Genomic DNA, 14566 nt, shown 5'->3' with positions numbered 1-14566 from the left:
GGTCCCTTCAATAAACGGTGCTGGGAAACCGGATATTCACACGCGAAGAATGAAAACTGACCCCTCTCTTACACCACTCTCAGAAATTAACTTGATGGGCACCTGGGTGGCTCAGTGGGTTAAGCCTCTGCCTTCGGCTCAGGTCATGATCTCAGGGTTCTGGATCAAGCCCCACATCAGGCTCTCTGCTCGGCAGGGAGCCTGCTTCCCTTCCTCCCTCTCTGCCTGCCTCTCTGCCTACTTGTGACCTCTCTCTGTCTGTCAAATAAATAAATAAAATCCTTAAAAAAATTAACTTGAAATGCATTAAAGACTTCAATGTAAGACGGAAAGCACGACACTCCTAGAAGAAAACGTAAGAAGACAGCTCCTTGACAAGGGTCTTGGTAATGATTTTCTGGAAATCGCGTCTAAAAACACAAGCAACAAAATCAAAAATAAAGTGGGTCTTGGGGCACCTGGGTGGCTCAGTGGGTTAAAGCCTCTGCCTTCGGCTCAGGTTATGATCCCGGGGTCCTGGGATCGAGCCCCGCATCGGCTCTCTGCTCGCATCGGCTCTCTGCTCGGCAGGGAGCCTGCTTCCTCCTCTCTCTGCCTGCCTCTCTGCCTACTTGTGATCTCTCTGTCTGTCAAATAAATAAATAAACTCTTAAAAAAAAAAAACAAAAAAAAACTTCTACATACCAAAAGAAACCACCAACAAACTAAAAAAGCAACCCACCAAAATAGGAAAAAGTATCTGCAAACCATCTATCCAATTGGGGTGAATATCCAAAACATAAAAAGGGGCTCAGTTGGTTAAGCGTCTGTCTCCCTTCGGCTCAGGCTGTGGTCTCCGGGTCCTGAAATCAAGCCCTGCATCAGGCTCTCTGCTCAGTTGGGAGTCTGCCTCTCCCTCTCCCTCTTCCTCTGTGCTCTCGCTCTCTCTCTCTGTGTCCCTCTCAAATAAGTGTTTAAAAAAAAAAAAAAATGAGAACCCCTACAACTCAACAGCAAAAAACCAAATAACCCAATCAAGAAATGGGCAAAAGATCCGAATAGACATTTCTCCAAAGAAGATACATGAAGGGCCCACAGCCACAGGAAAAGGGGCTCAGCATCACCCAGCATCTGGGAAATGCAAATCAAAACCGCGTGAGATGTCACCTCATCAATGGGCCGTCATCAGAAAGATGAGAGAGACCAAACACTGGACAGGATGTGGGGACCCTGGAATCTTCATACACTGCTAGTGGAAATGTAAAAGGGTGCAGCCACTTTGAAAACAATCTGGCAGTTCCTCAGAAAATTAGACATGGAATTACCATATGACCCGGTAATTCTACCCCTAGGTGTTTACCAAAAACATTTTAAGTATTCCAACAAATATCTGCACACTGATGTTCACAGCAGAAACCATTCACAGCAGCCAAAAGGTGGAACCGACCCAAAAGTCCATCAGTTGATGAATGAATGAGTAAAATGTGGTGTCTCCACATGGTGAAATAATACTGGGCAGTTAAAAAGGAATCCTGACCCGCGCTACGACAGGGATGACCCTTGAAAACATGACGCTAAGCCAAACACAGACACAAACGGCCACCTATTCTATAATCCCACTATGTGTAATATCCAGAACAGGCAAATCTATAGAGACAGATAAATTCGGGGTTACCAGAGGGGAGGCGGAGGCATGGGGAGGGGAAATGAATAGTAACGGGTACAGGGTTTCTCTTGGGGGTGATGAAAATGTTCTAGAATTGATTACGGTAAGGGCTGCCTGACTCTGTAAATATACCAAAAACCACTGAATCGCACATTTTAAGGAATTAAAGTGTACAGTATGTAAATTGTATATTAATAAAGCTGTTATAAAAACAAAAGCAACCTGGGGGCGCCCGTCTGGCTCTGCTGGTAGAGCATGTGACTCGTGATCTGAGCCTTATAAATTCAAGCCCCACATCAGGTAGCAATTGCATGGAGCACTGGCTGAGGTGCATAAACAATGAATTTTGGAACACACACACACACAAAATAAAATAAAATAAAATTTTTTTTAAAAAGAGCTTAAATAAATGAAATCTTAAAAAGAAAAAAAAAGCAAGCTATAGACAAAGCACAGAAGACCTCATCACGCTTAAAGAACACGGTCTTACCATCTTGGTGGTGACGGAGGCTGGGGGTGTAAGGGGTAAGGGGGGAGTTCAGAGAAAAGACAGATCAGGGCACTGCTATTCTCACTTTACAAAGGGGAGGTTAAAAGTCAGTCTTCGGGGGCGCCTGCATGGCTCAGTGGGTTAAGCCTCTGCCTTCGGCTCAGGTCATGATCCCAAGGTCCTCGGATCGAGCCCCGCATCGGGCTCTCTGCTCAGCAGGGAACCTGCTTTCCCCACTCTCTCTGCCTGCCTCTCTGCCTACTTGGGATCTCTGTCTGTCAAATAAATAAATTAAATCTTTAAAAAAAAAAGTCAGTCTTCGGTTGACGCAGCTAGATTAGAGATCTACAGAATGATCAGTGTAAGAACTATAATATAACCATCAAAAATCTAGAGAAAGAAGGAAGGCGGCAGGAAGCAACAAAGCAGCTAATGGGCCCTGCATCCCAGCAGAAAGTAGATAAATTGAAGCGGTAGCAGCACATTATTTAGAGATACAAAGACAACTACCGGAAGAACAGAAAAACAAAAGTGAACAAGAAGTGATCGTTTCTGGAGAGTACAGGAGTGGGCGGGAGCAGAAAAGGCATGGGAACAAAACGCTTTTCGTGGAAGCTCGCCTGTTCCAGGATTCGTCAGTGCTAGATGGAGTTATTTACACCCCGTTTTTAGAAAGAAATCAAACTTGGCATTTCCGCAGTTTAAGAACACGGGTGAAAGAAGAGTACGCTTGGCGGCGGGGGGAAAAATTACAACTGGACTCCCATCGCTGAGTAAAAACTGTGATTTAAATATATTTGAGCCAGAGACTGCAACCAGATTAAGGCAAACTTGGAAATGTACATTAGATCCTTGAGAGAACAAGAAACGCGTACAAAGCCCCGGCCCTCTGGACGGCAGAGGGTAAGGACCATCCTCTGGTCCCAGCTTCCCCATGGCAAGAATATTCGAAAGACCTAACAATGGGGGCACCTCGGTGGCTCAGTGGGTTAAGCCTGTGCCTTCGGGTTGGGTCGTGATCCCGGGGTCCTGGGATGGAGCCCCGCATTGGGCTCTCTGCTCAGCGGGGAGCCTGCTCCCCCACCCCCTGCTTCTCTGCCTACTTGTGATCTCTCTCTGTCTCTATCAAATAAATAAAAAATAAATAAATAAAATAAAATCTTAAAAAAAAGAAAAAGACCTAAGAACAGTGGGATCCAAAGGACATTTCAGAGGAAAGAAAGTACATATGGCACTCTCCACCCCCCCCCACCAATGGACCCCTGTTTAAACACACATTGGGGGCACCTGGGTGGCTCAGTGGGTTAAGCCTCTGCCTTCAGCTCAGGTCATGATCTCAGGGTCGTGGGACTGAGCCCCGCATCGGGCTCTCTGCTCAACAAGGAGCCTGCTTCCCTTCCTCTCTCTCTCTCTGCCTGCCTCTCTGCCTACTTGTGATCTCTCTCTCTCTTTGTCAAATAAATAAAATCTTCAAAAAAATAAAAAATAAATAAACACATTAATCATGGAAGGGTGAAGGTCAATACACAGCCCACCGCCAGAACGCAGCAGAATTTGTGATTTCAAACATCACGAGAGTCACAACTCGGACACCTGGGACTTGATTCTGGACAGCTAAAGTAGGGCGCTTCTGAGGGCATCAGATGGTAAATCTGATCAGGACAATAGGTTAAGAGGCACAACAGGAGTGTCCTCGGGACACGGGGAGCAGGGAAAGGGGCCCCCATGGCCCCCGCAGGTCTCAGAACCCAGGGGGCCTAGGGCCTTGCTCAGTGTCCTCACTTTCCAAGGACATCCTCATGTCCTGGGAGGAGATGGACACGCACATTTGTAAAAAAAAAAAAAAAAAAAAAAAAAAAAAAGGTTAAAAACTAACACATTACTTCAGTTGGGTAAGGCTCCTTTTAAGTCCAAAAACCCCAAAATCCACATAAGAAGTTCACAGCAAGAATAAACCCACAGTTCTGAGTCTCTAGAACGCTGCCCAAACCTGGCTGATGAGTTCCAGAGGCTTCCACAGGCTCCCAGACCTCAAGGCTGGATATCTTCACTCGCCCGCCGGGGACCGCACTCTCCACCCAGCCCAGGGGACAAGGTGGGGTCAAAGAGATCTTATCCCTTGGATCCCAAGACACCTGAGCTGGTCAGGCTTGGGGCTGGAATCCTAAAGATGTGGGAGGCCTCCGACGTGCCTGGGGGAAAGGGGAGGCAAGACAGACCCCACCCCCCCTCCTCAGGGCCCCTCAGACTCAACCTGCAGACATGAGCCCCACCACCACTCGCTTTCTGAGGAGGAAAGAGTAGGAAACTCCCACAGACTCCGTGTCCATGGTCCCACTAATTTCACAGGGAGAATTCCCAGACCCATTCTGGGACCCCAACCTCCCCCTCCCCCAGAGCTGACCTGGTGGCCTTCCAGGGCCATTATCAGCTCGGCAGAGGACAGAGGAATCCAGGAAGAGGAACCAGAACTGATCTCTATTTACAAGGTTAGCAGCTCCCGGCCAAGGAGGAGGGAGGGCGAGGGCAAGTGGGAAGACAGGACAGCTCTGGGCGGCAGGCAGCCATCGCCAAGACAGGTTCCTTCTGCAGAATATCCTGTCTCCTCTGTGGACACAGAGAGCAGTGTTTGGGGTTTTTAAGGAAAAGCAACTGAACCTCCATAGCATAATCTCTCATCCCCTCCCCCAGCCCATCCCAAACGAAAGCAGGTGGTAATGGGGGGAGGGGGCAGGGCACCCAGGTCCACTGTCTTCCAAGCACTCAATTCCTCTCACATCTGTATACTGATCTGTTGGTCTTTATTTTTTTTTTTTAAGTTTTTTTTAAGGCAGACAGAGATCACAAGTAGGAAGAGAGGCAGGCAGAGAGAGAGAGAGAGAGAGGAGGGAGGAAACAGGCTCCCCGCTAAGCAGAGAGCCAGATGCAGGGCTCAGTCCCACGACCCTGAGATCATGACCTGAGCTGAAGGCAGAGGCTTAACCCACTGAGCCACCCAGGTGCCCCGATCGGTTCGTCTTTAATAAAATCATGTTCTGTGGGGGCAGATACTGAGGTTAAATACAGGTGGCTTTTGTTAAAGCTGTCCTCGTTCATAAATTCATAGTGGCGCTGGGCAGAAAAGCATGCACTGCCTTTCATATCACATGTGGGTTTTGCTAGAGGCTTCAAGACTCGAGGACCCCCATCCCCCCAGCAGCATCCAAGGGTCCTTCTAGGGAAAGGAACTCTGTGACAGCACCAGAACTCAAAGGACCTTTGAGTCTGCAACGGTCCATGCACTCAGCAGAGAAGAACCTTCCTCCCACGGAGCTCCTCCCGGCATCATCACTCTGTCCCACACGCTTTGGAGGCAACAATTGTCCGCGTCCTGTATCATGACAGGGTGGGGCACCCCCTCACTCACTTCCGCTACCGTTTCAATGAACTGAGACCCCACTTGCGGGGGAATGCAAGCCACTGGGCTCAGCCTCGGCCCACCAGGGAGGAGCCTCCTCTGCGAGCGAAAGAGCTCCAAGGTCTTCTAGAAGAATCTCACACAAGCACAGGAGGAATCTTTCTGTAACCACAGTCTAGACCTTTATGAATTTCTTAACGAGGTCCCTGGAGACCCCAGGAACAGTGAAAGTCTTATGCTGGAAGGGGTGGGAAGGAAGGGACAGGCGTGGGGAAGGGGCTAGAAGGGGAAAAACCCACCTAACTATTAATATCCCACATCTTTTACACTGGAGCGTTGTTTTATTTTCAAAACACTCTGTTCCTGGCTGAGGACTGCTTTATCTTTCAGTGCCTCCTTTATTTAATCTTTCAAAAAAAAAAAATTTTTTTTTAAAGTGATTTGGCCTACCATGATGAGAACTTTCCTTGTGAAACACAGGAGTGATTACCTATAGAAAACTGAATACTGGGGCGCCTGGGTGGTTCAGTGGGTTAAAGCCTCTGCCTTCGGCTCTGGTCCTGGGATCGAGCCCCACATCGGGCTCTCTGCTCCGCAGGGAGCCTGCTCCCTCCTCTCTCTCACTCTCTGCCTGCCTCTCTGCCTACTTGTGATCTCTATCTGTCAAATAAATAAATAAAATCTTTAAAAAAAAAAAAAGAAAGAAAGAAAACTGAATACTTAGGGATGAAATGACCCGAAGTCTGGAATTGTAAAAAACTGAAAAATTTTGCTGAGGCCAGTTCTTCCTGGTCCTGTACTGAGAGAAATATAAACAAAAAGACAGGCATACCCAGAAACACACACTCTACCCATCTGCTTAATTTAGAAAGGAAAATGTGTATGTATCTAGGCGCACACGTCGAGTAGGCACAAACAGGCACACACACGGCCCCCGTGAGACAATGTTTTTGACACAAGAGTCCAATGGCTGGAGACGGTGGAAATAAGGATCTTTCTCTACCTGCGCTGTTCAGGAATCTGGCCATTGCCCACAGGAACCAAATTCCCTTTCTGCCTTCCCACCTTCGCCCCTCCTGCGCGCTCAGACAGAACACCCCACCGTCCCTGACTTCTCGTGGAAGTTTCAATACGATCTCTAGAGTCTCACCTGCCTTCCTCGTGTCCACTAAAGCCCAGTCCCACAACATGTTTCTCCAGCAGGCCCCAAGCTCCTTGTGGAGAGGAAAGAACCAACTGCCAACCAGCACACCCAGAAGGTCCCCAGCAAAGCTCTGGGGAAGGGATTTCTGGCCAGGGGCTGAAAAAACCCTGGGGTTCAGGAAGCCGCCCCGAAACTGCAGGAATTCTGGCAAATTTTGGCAGGGAGGAGCTGGACCAGGGCGGCCCTTCCTTTCAGGTCTTGGGGGAGGGGAGGAAAGGGACGCTGGGAGGGAGAACTTGCAGAGGGAAAGGAGAGGAAGTCTTTGTCCCAGCTCCTCAGATGAGCCTTAGAGAGGAGTTAAATTGTCAGCTCATGAGATTTCCGAACCACGTGCTCCCTTTTAAGTCTAGGCCCCCAATTGATTTGATCCCCCCACGGCTGCAGGGGTTACAGCTGCCTTTCAGCATCCCTCGGGGCCAGAGAATTCCCAGAACAAGCACAAGAAGGCTCAGAATCATCGCTGGGAGAACATTAAATAGGTTATCTCGTATATTAATTGATAACTAGCAATAACGTTACTGGCTCTTTCTGTCGGAGGGAGTCCGCCTCCTTGGGGTGACTGAAGCAGGCCCAGGATGCAGAATGGCATCGGGAGAATTCCCTGGGGGCTCCCGCACCCCCTGGACAGACTACAAGTCCCTCACCTGGTTTCTGTCGGTCTGTATGCTCTTCTGGGCCGTCTAAGACCCCAGAAGTCCATATTCAAAGGACAGGTTACCGGACCTAGCTCAGTGATTTGCCCCAACCAGCAAAGGGGTGTTGAAACTGGAAACATTTCTCTCAATACTATCTTACTCTGTAGCCAAAGCCTGAGATTGTCTCTTTGCAACTCTCTCATTTGGGGTTGTAGAGGAGTTTTTCTTGCTTTTGTTTTTCCTGTATGAAACTGGCTTCTCTCTGCCCTAAAAAAGATTCGCAAGGCTGAGCTGGTGGGCAGAGGAAAAACAAGTCAAAACACATTGATGGTATTTTGAAGACACTTGACGAAATCAATTCTCCCTTCTACCTGCCCTGGTTAGCCCACAGCCTCCACCTTGGGCTTACTTCTCCTCTATTCAAAGATAATTACTTAGCAACTTTGTTGTTTACAGGCAAAGACAACCTCCCTGGCCAGGCTCTTTACAGCCGGGTACAAAAGAGCATTTTCTAGAAACCAAAGATTTACTAAAACTTCGGCCGCAAGACCCGGCTCAAATTTCACTTCTACCAGGAAGTGTTCCCTCCCTGCCTCCAGGTATCTCTTTGTTCAAACCTCCCTCCATCCGGTCGCTGAACATTTTGCTCGGCTGCCATTGGTTCACTGGTTTCACCCGCAATGGAGTCCCACCGAGACAAGATTTCCTCCTCCAAACCTGGGCCTGGGCCTCAGCATTGCCTCCAGAAGAAGGAGGAAAGAAGAAACAACTGAAACCTAATGGAAATTCAAACACATAAAAAAGGAGCTGAAAGCGATTAGATAACTATAATTGAACCTAAGGCCAAGTAAAACAGTCCTTGAGGCTGAAAACAGTCCTTCGAGCTTTCTAAAATAAAATAGAAGCCAGGAAAGAACAGCAGAAAAGGGAAAGACAGCGGTCTATCCTCTGGAAAAGATTCCCTCTAAAGGGAAACAACATTCCAGTGTTTCATTTGTGGCCGTCAGTGTGCTAAACTGATGATTTTTATGGTCGTTCAAATCCCCAACTCCATCCCTCCAACAAATGGGAATACACATTATCCCCACTTTACAGACTCGGAAACTGAGACGCAGGGAGACTAAGTAGCTCGGCCTGGATCACTCAGTTTGTGAGTGACACTGAGCAGATACTGAAACCGAATTTGTCTGATCTCAGCGCCCAGGCTCTCAACCTCTTCTCCAGCTCAAAGTGTGCACAGAGTCAGCACGCATGGGTAAGCCGTTAGCTACCGCCCGGACTCAAGGATGCCCCACAGCCGCTCCGCGGGGCCGCGTGGGTACCAGAAAACCGGGCATGGATTGGCCAGCGTCCCCAAGGGCTCGCGCGCGTCCTTCAAGACTTGCCAGCACGCAGGAAAAGGCAGGCTCGGAATCAACCTGGGCTGATCCGGAGGCAAGGCCAGAGGATGCTACTAGGAGGGCGGTGAGCTTGGCTCGGTCAGCGCCCCGACGGCCGTCAATCTGGGAGAGCTCCTAGCCCAGACAAGGCGTCTCTGGGTGCACGGGGCCTGGGGGCGCCGCGCGCGGCGGGGCCTGGGGGCGCCGCGCGCGGCGGGGACTGGGCGCGAAGGCGCCGTCTAGTCGTCTCTTCCCTGCAGCATCTCTCCCGGAGGCCGGGGGAGGGGGCGTCACCTGACAGCACGCACCAACTTCTCCCAGCTCGGAGGGGGCGCGCGGCTGCAGCCTCGGCCGGGGGAGCGCAGCGCTAGGCTCTCGCCCAATGGCGAGGTCTGTAAACAAAAGCGGGCCCCACGCGGGTCCCCCACCGGGCGGTGAGCCGCGCCGCGCAGCAGCAGCCGAGCAGCAGAGCCCGCGAGAGGGCGAGGCGGGAACAGGATCGGGCTCCGGGACTCCACGCACAGCCCCTGGGGCCCGCACCCGGACCATTGTCTGCGCGCGCGCAGAATGCCGCTTTAAATGCCTCCTCCCCGGTCAGCCGCGGGTCCCCGGCCCTAGGTGCCGGTCCCCAGGCTCTCCGCCCCGGGTGTCCGGCCCTGAGCGCGGCGCAGATCGCCAAGGTGAGCGCCGGCAACGTCGCCGAAAACCCAGGCCTGGAGGTGCCCAAGTCAGGGACGGAGACACACACACACACACAGACACACGCGCGCGCGCACGCACACGCACGCCCTCCCCGAAGTTGATAAAAATCAGCCGACAAATACAAAGTGCCGCCGCCGCCGCAGGTCAGCGCCGACCTCCTGCTGCCGAGAGGACCGAATGCCAACGCCTGGACACTGTCACTTTCATTCGGCACCGGGCACCTGGGCGCCTGGAGCTCGTCTCCCTCCCGACAGCTCCCTCGCGCGAGGGATGTCTCCTCCAGCCTCCCGTGTCGCCAGCTCCTCACCTTCCAAGTGTGTGAACACGAAAACAATACGAGTACAGCCCGATCGGGGGGAGCTAGGACCCGCCGGGAGCCCCAGTGTGCGGGAGACGGGGGTCAGGACGCGCCCGCCACGAGCAGAGCGGCTCAGGGCATCCTCTCCGCGGTCCCTCGGGGCGGCTTCGGACAGCCGGCCCGCGCCCTCCAGGCCCGCGGTACTCACCCGCGACGCTCGTCCCGGATCTCCGCGACGGGGCCGGGGACAATGCGGGGACGCCGGGCTCCCGGGGCTGCGGGCGCCGAGGCGTTCGCGGCGCTGCAGAGCTGCGCGCCCGACGGCGGCGGCGCTGCTCGGCCGGGCCGCTCTCCGGCCCGCTCGCCGTCTGCCAATGGGAGCTGTCAGGGCGCCTCTGCCGGCGGCCTCGGGGGCGGAGCCACGGGAGCCCGTGGGAAACCGAGCTCCGATTGGGTCGCCTGACAATCGCTCCGCCTCCAGGCGCCCAATCAGAGGCGGCGGATACAGGAGCGGGGCGTTCGGAGTTGGGCTGGAGAGTGACAACAGGAGCACGCTGGGTACCCGCGCTGCATCCCGGCCCGTGGCGCCCGGCTGGAAGGATGCGGGCGCCGCGCGCTCCGGCGCTACCACCCGGCAAGGCGCCGGCGGCGAGACCTGGGGAAAGCAGCCGAGGCGCGGCGGGCTGGGGAACGGCGAGGGAGCCGTAACAAAGCAGCTTCGGGAGGGCCGAGCGGCCTCCGCCTCCTCCGGCTATAGGTCGGCGAAGCTGCCTGTCACTCTGCATAGGTGGAGGTGGCCAATGACGTACAGAGAAGGAGCTCGAGTTGGCGCGCGCGCGCGGCTCGGCATCAGTGGGATTGGTCGGAGGTAAAGGATTTTCCTGCCACCTAAGGCTGAGAGGGAAGGGGAACGGAACGGGGGAGGGGAAGAGCCAGAAAGCGTACCTGCGACACGTGGTCTGGCTCGGGAGGCGTGTGCCTGGCTCTAGGGGGAGACAGGAACTTTTTTACGAGAGGCAGAAAAACCCTAACGTAATCCCTCCCTGTGGATGCTGGGGGATGTTAGCGCCAACCGGACTCCAGGTGGGGCACGGTGGCCTTAACCGAATCCTGGGGAGTCCTGGACTCCCCAAGGTGACTCACCTTACCCAGCGAGTGAACTTAAAATCATAGCGCGGGGCTTGGGCCCTACGTTCACCTACTGGGCCGAGTACGGGACTCGGGCTAGGTCCACACAGACCTCCTGGTCCCTTCGGCGAAATCCGGAAATGATCCTTGCTCTTTACCTTTCGCGAGCTTGTGAGGGACCCTGAAGTCGGGACGTGGACGGTAGAGACTAACGAAGCTTTCCCCACATCCGGACGGTGCTCCCTCCTCACTTTAAGAGCTTGGACTTCACCATTAAGAACAAAGCCTGGGGTGAATATTCCTTTACAGCCTTGGGGGTGGGAAGGCCTGGGCTCCCGGGGTTATATGGTTGAAAACAAAAGCCACTAAAAAAGGCATTGCTTGTGTCCTAGAGGGTAAACCTGACCGGGAAAACTAAATATCATCCTTGACTTCTTCCTCCCCCTTCTCCCCTCTGTTCTCACCTACTTGCCAAATCCATCCCCTCCCCCGGACTTCTCTTGCCAGACCACATCAAAGGCCTCCGGTGTCTTTCTACCCCAGCTCTCCTGAAATCAAGTCTCCCCTCTGCGAAATCATCCTTCTAAACAGAAAAATCTCGTTTATGCTCCCTCACCGTTGGACTCCTCACTTTTTGTCAGAATACCAACCCCCCCCGCCCCCTCTTATTTCCCCTCAGGTAACTAGCTCCTACCCCTTCTTCAGAACCTAGTTTTGCAGGCGATGTATTCATGCAGTAGACGTGCTGAATTCCAACTGTGCAGCAGTCTTGTAGACACTGGAAACCTCCTGTATGCAGTCAAAGTTAGAGACCCACATCCCCCACCCCCAGGGCTCCCACTTCCCCCTGTATTTGGGCTGAAATTGCCAGTTAAATATGTCCTCTACCACCAGCACAGCACTCCACTCCATCCAGATTCTCGTCTGTCCTGTTCTCTGCTTTTTTCCAGTGCGTAGCACAGTACTCGGCATATTTGGGGCACTCAAAAATGTTTAATCAATAAATAGAGAGGAGCTATAACTAGAGGTAAGAGCTTTGAAGATCTGAAGTGCTTCTAAGGCATCGTTTTGAAAAGAATGGTTAGGATAGCAGATCAAGAGTGGTATGTCCATCAGGTGCCAGGATGGGTGTTACAGGGAGCTTTCCGAGTGAAGTTTGTGAGATTTTCCAAAAGACACCATTTCAAAAAACTACCTTCATCTCAGCCAATACCTTGCCCAAGCTTCTCAATGGAGAATCAATCATTCCTTGGCAAAGCTTTCATTTCAGGAGAAAAGAGCAATTTCTTAAGTGGTTACAAGTCATCATATTGGAAAAATATATACATACATTCATATATATATATATATATATATATTTTTTTTTTTTAAGTTTTCCCCCAAGTATGTTCAGAAGTGCATTTGGCCGTCCTCTGGAGCGGGGCTGCCTACTCTCAACTCACAGTCCATCATTTTCTAGCTGTACCCTGGGCAAGTTACTTTACACCTCTGTGCCTCGGTTTCCCTATCCTTATAGCTGATATGACAGTAGTGACCACCATATAGGGTTGGTATGAGGATGAATGAGTTCATATTAGTCATGAGCTTAGAAGAGTGCCCGGCACATAGTAACATTAAACAATGTTTATGAAAGAAACATCTTCCAGGGTGCCCGGGTGGCTCAGTCGGTTAAGCGTCCCACTCTTGATTTCAGCTCAGATCATGATCTCAGAGTCATGAGATCCAGGCCCGAGTCCCGCTCCATGCTGAGCAAGGAGTCTGCTTGAGATTCTGTTCTCCCTCTGCCCCCTCCCCCTGCTCATGCTCTCTCTCTCCCTAAAATAAATAATAAATCTTTGGGGCACCTGGGTGGCTTAGCGGGTTAAAACCTCTGCCTTCGGCTCAGGTCATGATCCCAGGGTCCTGGGATCGAGCCCCGCATCGGGCTCTCTGCTCAGCAGGGGGCCTGCTTCCTCCTCTCTCTGCTTGCCTCTCTGCCTCCTTGTGATCTCTGTCTGTCAAATGCATAAATAAAATCTTTAAAATAAAATAAAATACATAATCAATCTTTAAAAAGTACCATTGTTGCAAGGTGAACGTCAGATGAATCCTGAGTGGCCATCCGGTAGCCTTGGGCATAGCTCCTGATGCTCCTAAGACATCTGAAAAGCAATTAAGAGCACTCGGGAGTTAGACTGGCCGGTTTGGATCCAAGCTCCACCACTTTCCAGCTCTGAAGCCTTCAGCACCATGCTTCATCTTTCACGGGCCTCACTTTCTCATGCTATAAAATAGGAGTAACCACCTAACCCATAAGGACGTTACGGGGGTTAAAAAGAGGTCACGCACAGCACACCGTATGCACTCGTAAAAGTTAGCTCTTGGGTTTAGCCAAGTTAACTAAAGACTCTGAGTCACAGTGGCCTGATCTTTAAAATGGAATAGCGAGCGGCGCCCGGCTGGCTCAGTTGGTGGAGTGAGCAAATCTGGATCTCAGGGTCATGAATTCAAGCTCCACGGTGGGCACAGAGAAAGGAGGGAGGGAGCAAGGAAGGGAGGAAACGGAATTAAAAAGGGAATAATGACATTTCATTAAGTGGTTGAAAACCCTGAATGAGACGTTAGGAGAAAGGCTTAGCCCTGTCCATAAAGGGGAGGTGGGTATAGAGGAAACCACCATTTGGGCTCTTGCCATCATCCTCTCTCTCCCCGAGCCCCACCTACATCAACACGTCAGGGCTTGGCCTCTCAGAATCGGCTCAGGGCCAACCACAGGAGACTTTCTCACTGTCATGATGCTACCACAGAGATGAACAGAATTAAGCTCATCCCGCCTTTGGCTACATTTCTTTCTTTTTTTTTTTTTTTAAGATTTTATTTATTTATTTGACAGATCACAACTAGGCAGAGAGGCAGGCAGAGAGAGAGAGGAGAAAGCAGGCTCCCCGGGGAGCAGAGAGCCCGATGTTGGGCTCAATCCCAGGACCCTGGCATCATGACCTGAGCCGAAGGCAGCGGCTTTAACCCACTGAGCCACCCAGGTGCCCCCCTTTGGCTACATTTCTTGACCTCAAAAGCTACTGCAGGTTTTTGTGCTGTTTCTTGTCCACTTCACACATATCTGGTTGCTTCCCACTGTGCCAGGGAGAAGGGGGCATTTTGATTAAAACACAGACAAATGCCATCTGGCAGAGTCTTCTGCCATCCTGTCTCCGAAGGACACTCTTGACATCTGAAGAAAACAGCATTAGCATGAAGGGGAAAAATGGAGTGGTCAAAGGCAGAATAAGGGTGTAGGATAAGATAATGGGCAGAAATCACGTTTCTAGTACATGACCTCAACTCCAGCCACACGTCAACATTTTCTTCCCGCTGTTGACTGAAAGCCACACAAAATACAAAGGCAGGTATGTTCCAAGTGGCCCTCTTTAGTAAGGCTACCGCACAGACATGAGCCCACATCCTTACTCCCAGCAGCCTTGTGTCACTTCTGTTCCTGACGGGGCCTTCCCTTTGAACAGGGCTCCTTAGGGGCACCGCTGGGGTCTGTTTGGGTCACTGTTGTACCCCTTGTGTCTAGAACAGAGCCTGGCCCATAGAAAGCAATCAAGGTTCATGGACTGAACAGAGGTTAGCCTCTTGAACTCCCCGCTACGAGGAGTTTAATATTTTCTTTTTTGTCATTTAGTTGTGGTGGCCCTCTTTAGGA

The 14566-nt window shown here is 51.6% G+C and overlaps 1 protein-coding gene across 1 annotated transcript in view; it reads right to left on the bottom strand.

Annotated features, from left to right (window-relative positions):
* Nucleotides 1-10120, bottom strand: part of TIAM1 (TIAM Rac1 associated GEF 1) — a 383928-nt gene extending 373808 nt beyond the window's left edge. The window contains exon 1 of the mRNA XM_080799863.1: nucleotides 9959-10120. The gene's annotated coding sequence lies outside the window, so the exon portion shown is untranslated. The remainder of the gene's footprint in view (nucleotides 1-9958) is intronic.
* Between the last annotated feature and the right edge of the window lie 4446 nt (nucleotides 10121-14566).

The sequence above is a fragment of the Martes martes genome (genome assembly GCF_963455335.1).
Source record: "Martes martes genome assembly, chromosome: 1".
Classification (NCBI taxonomy): domain Eukaryota; kingdom Metazoa; phylum Chordata; class Mammalia; order Carnivora; family Mustelidae; genus Martes; species Martes martes.
This window is presented reverse-complemented; position numbering and strand designations above follow the sequence as displayed.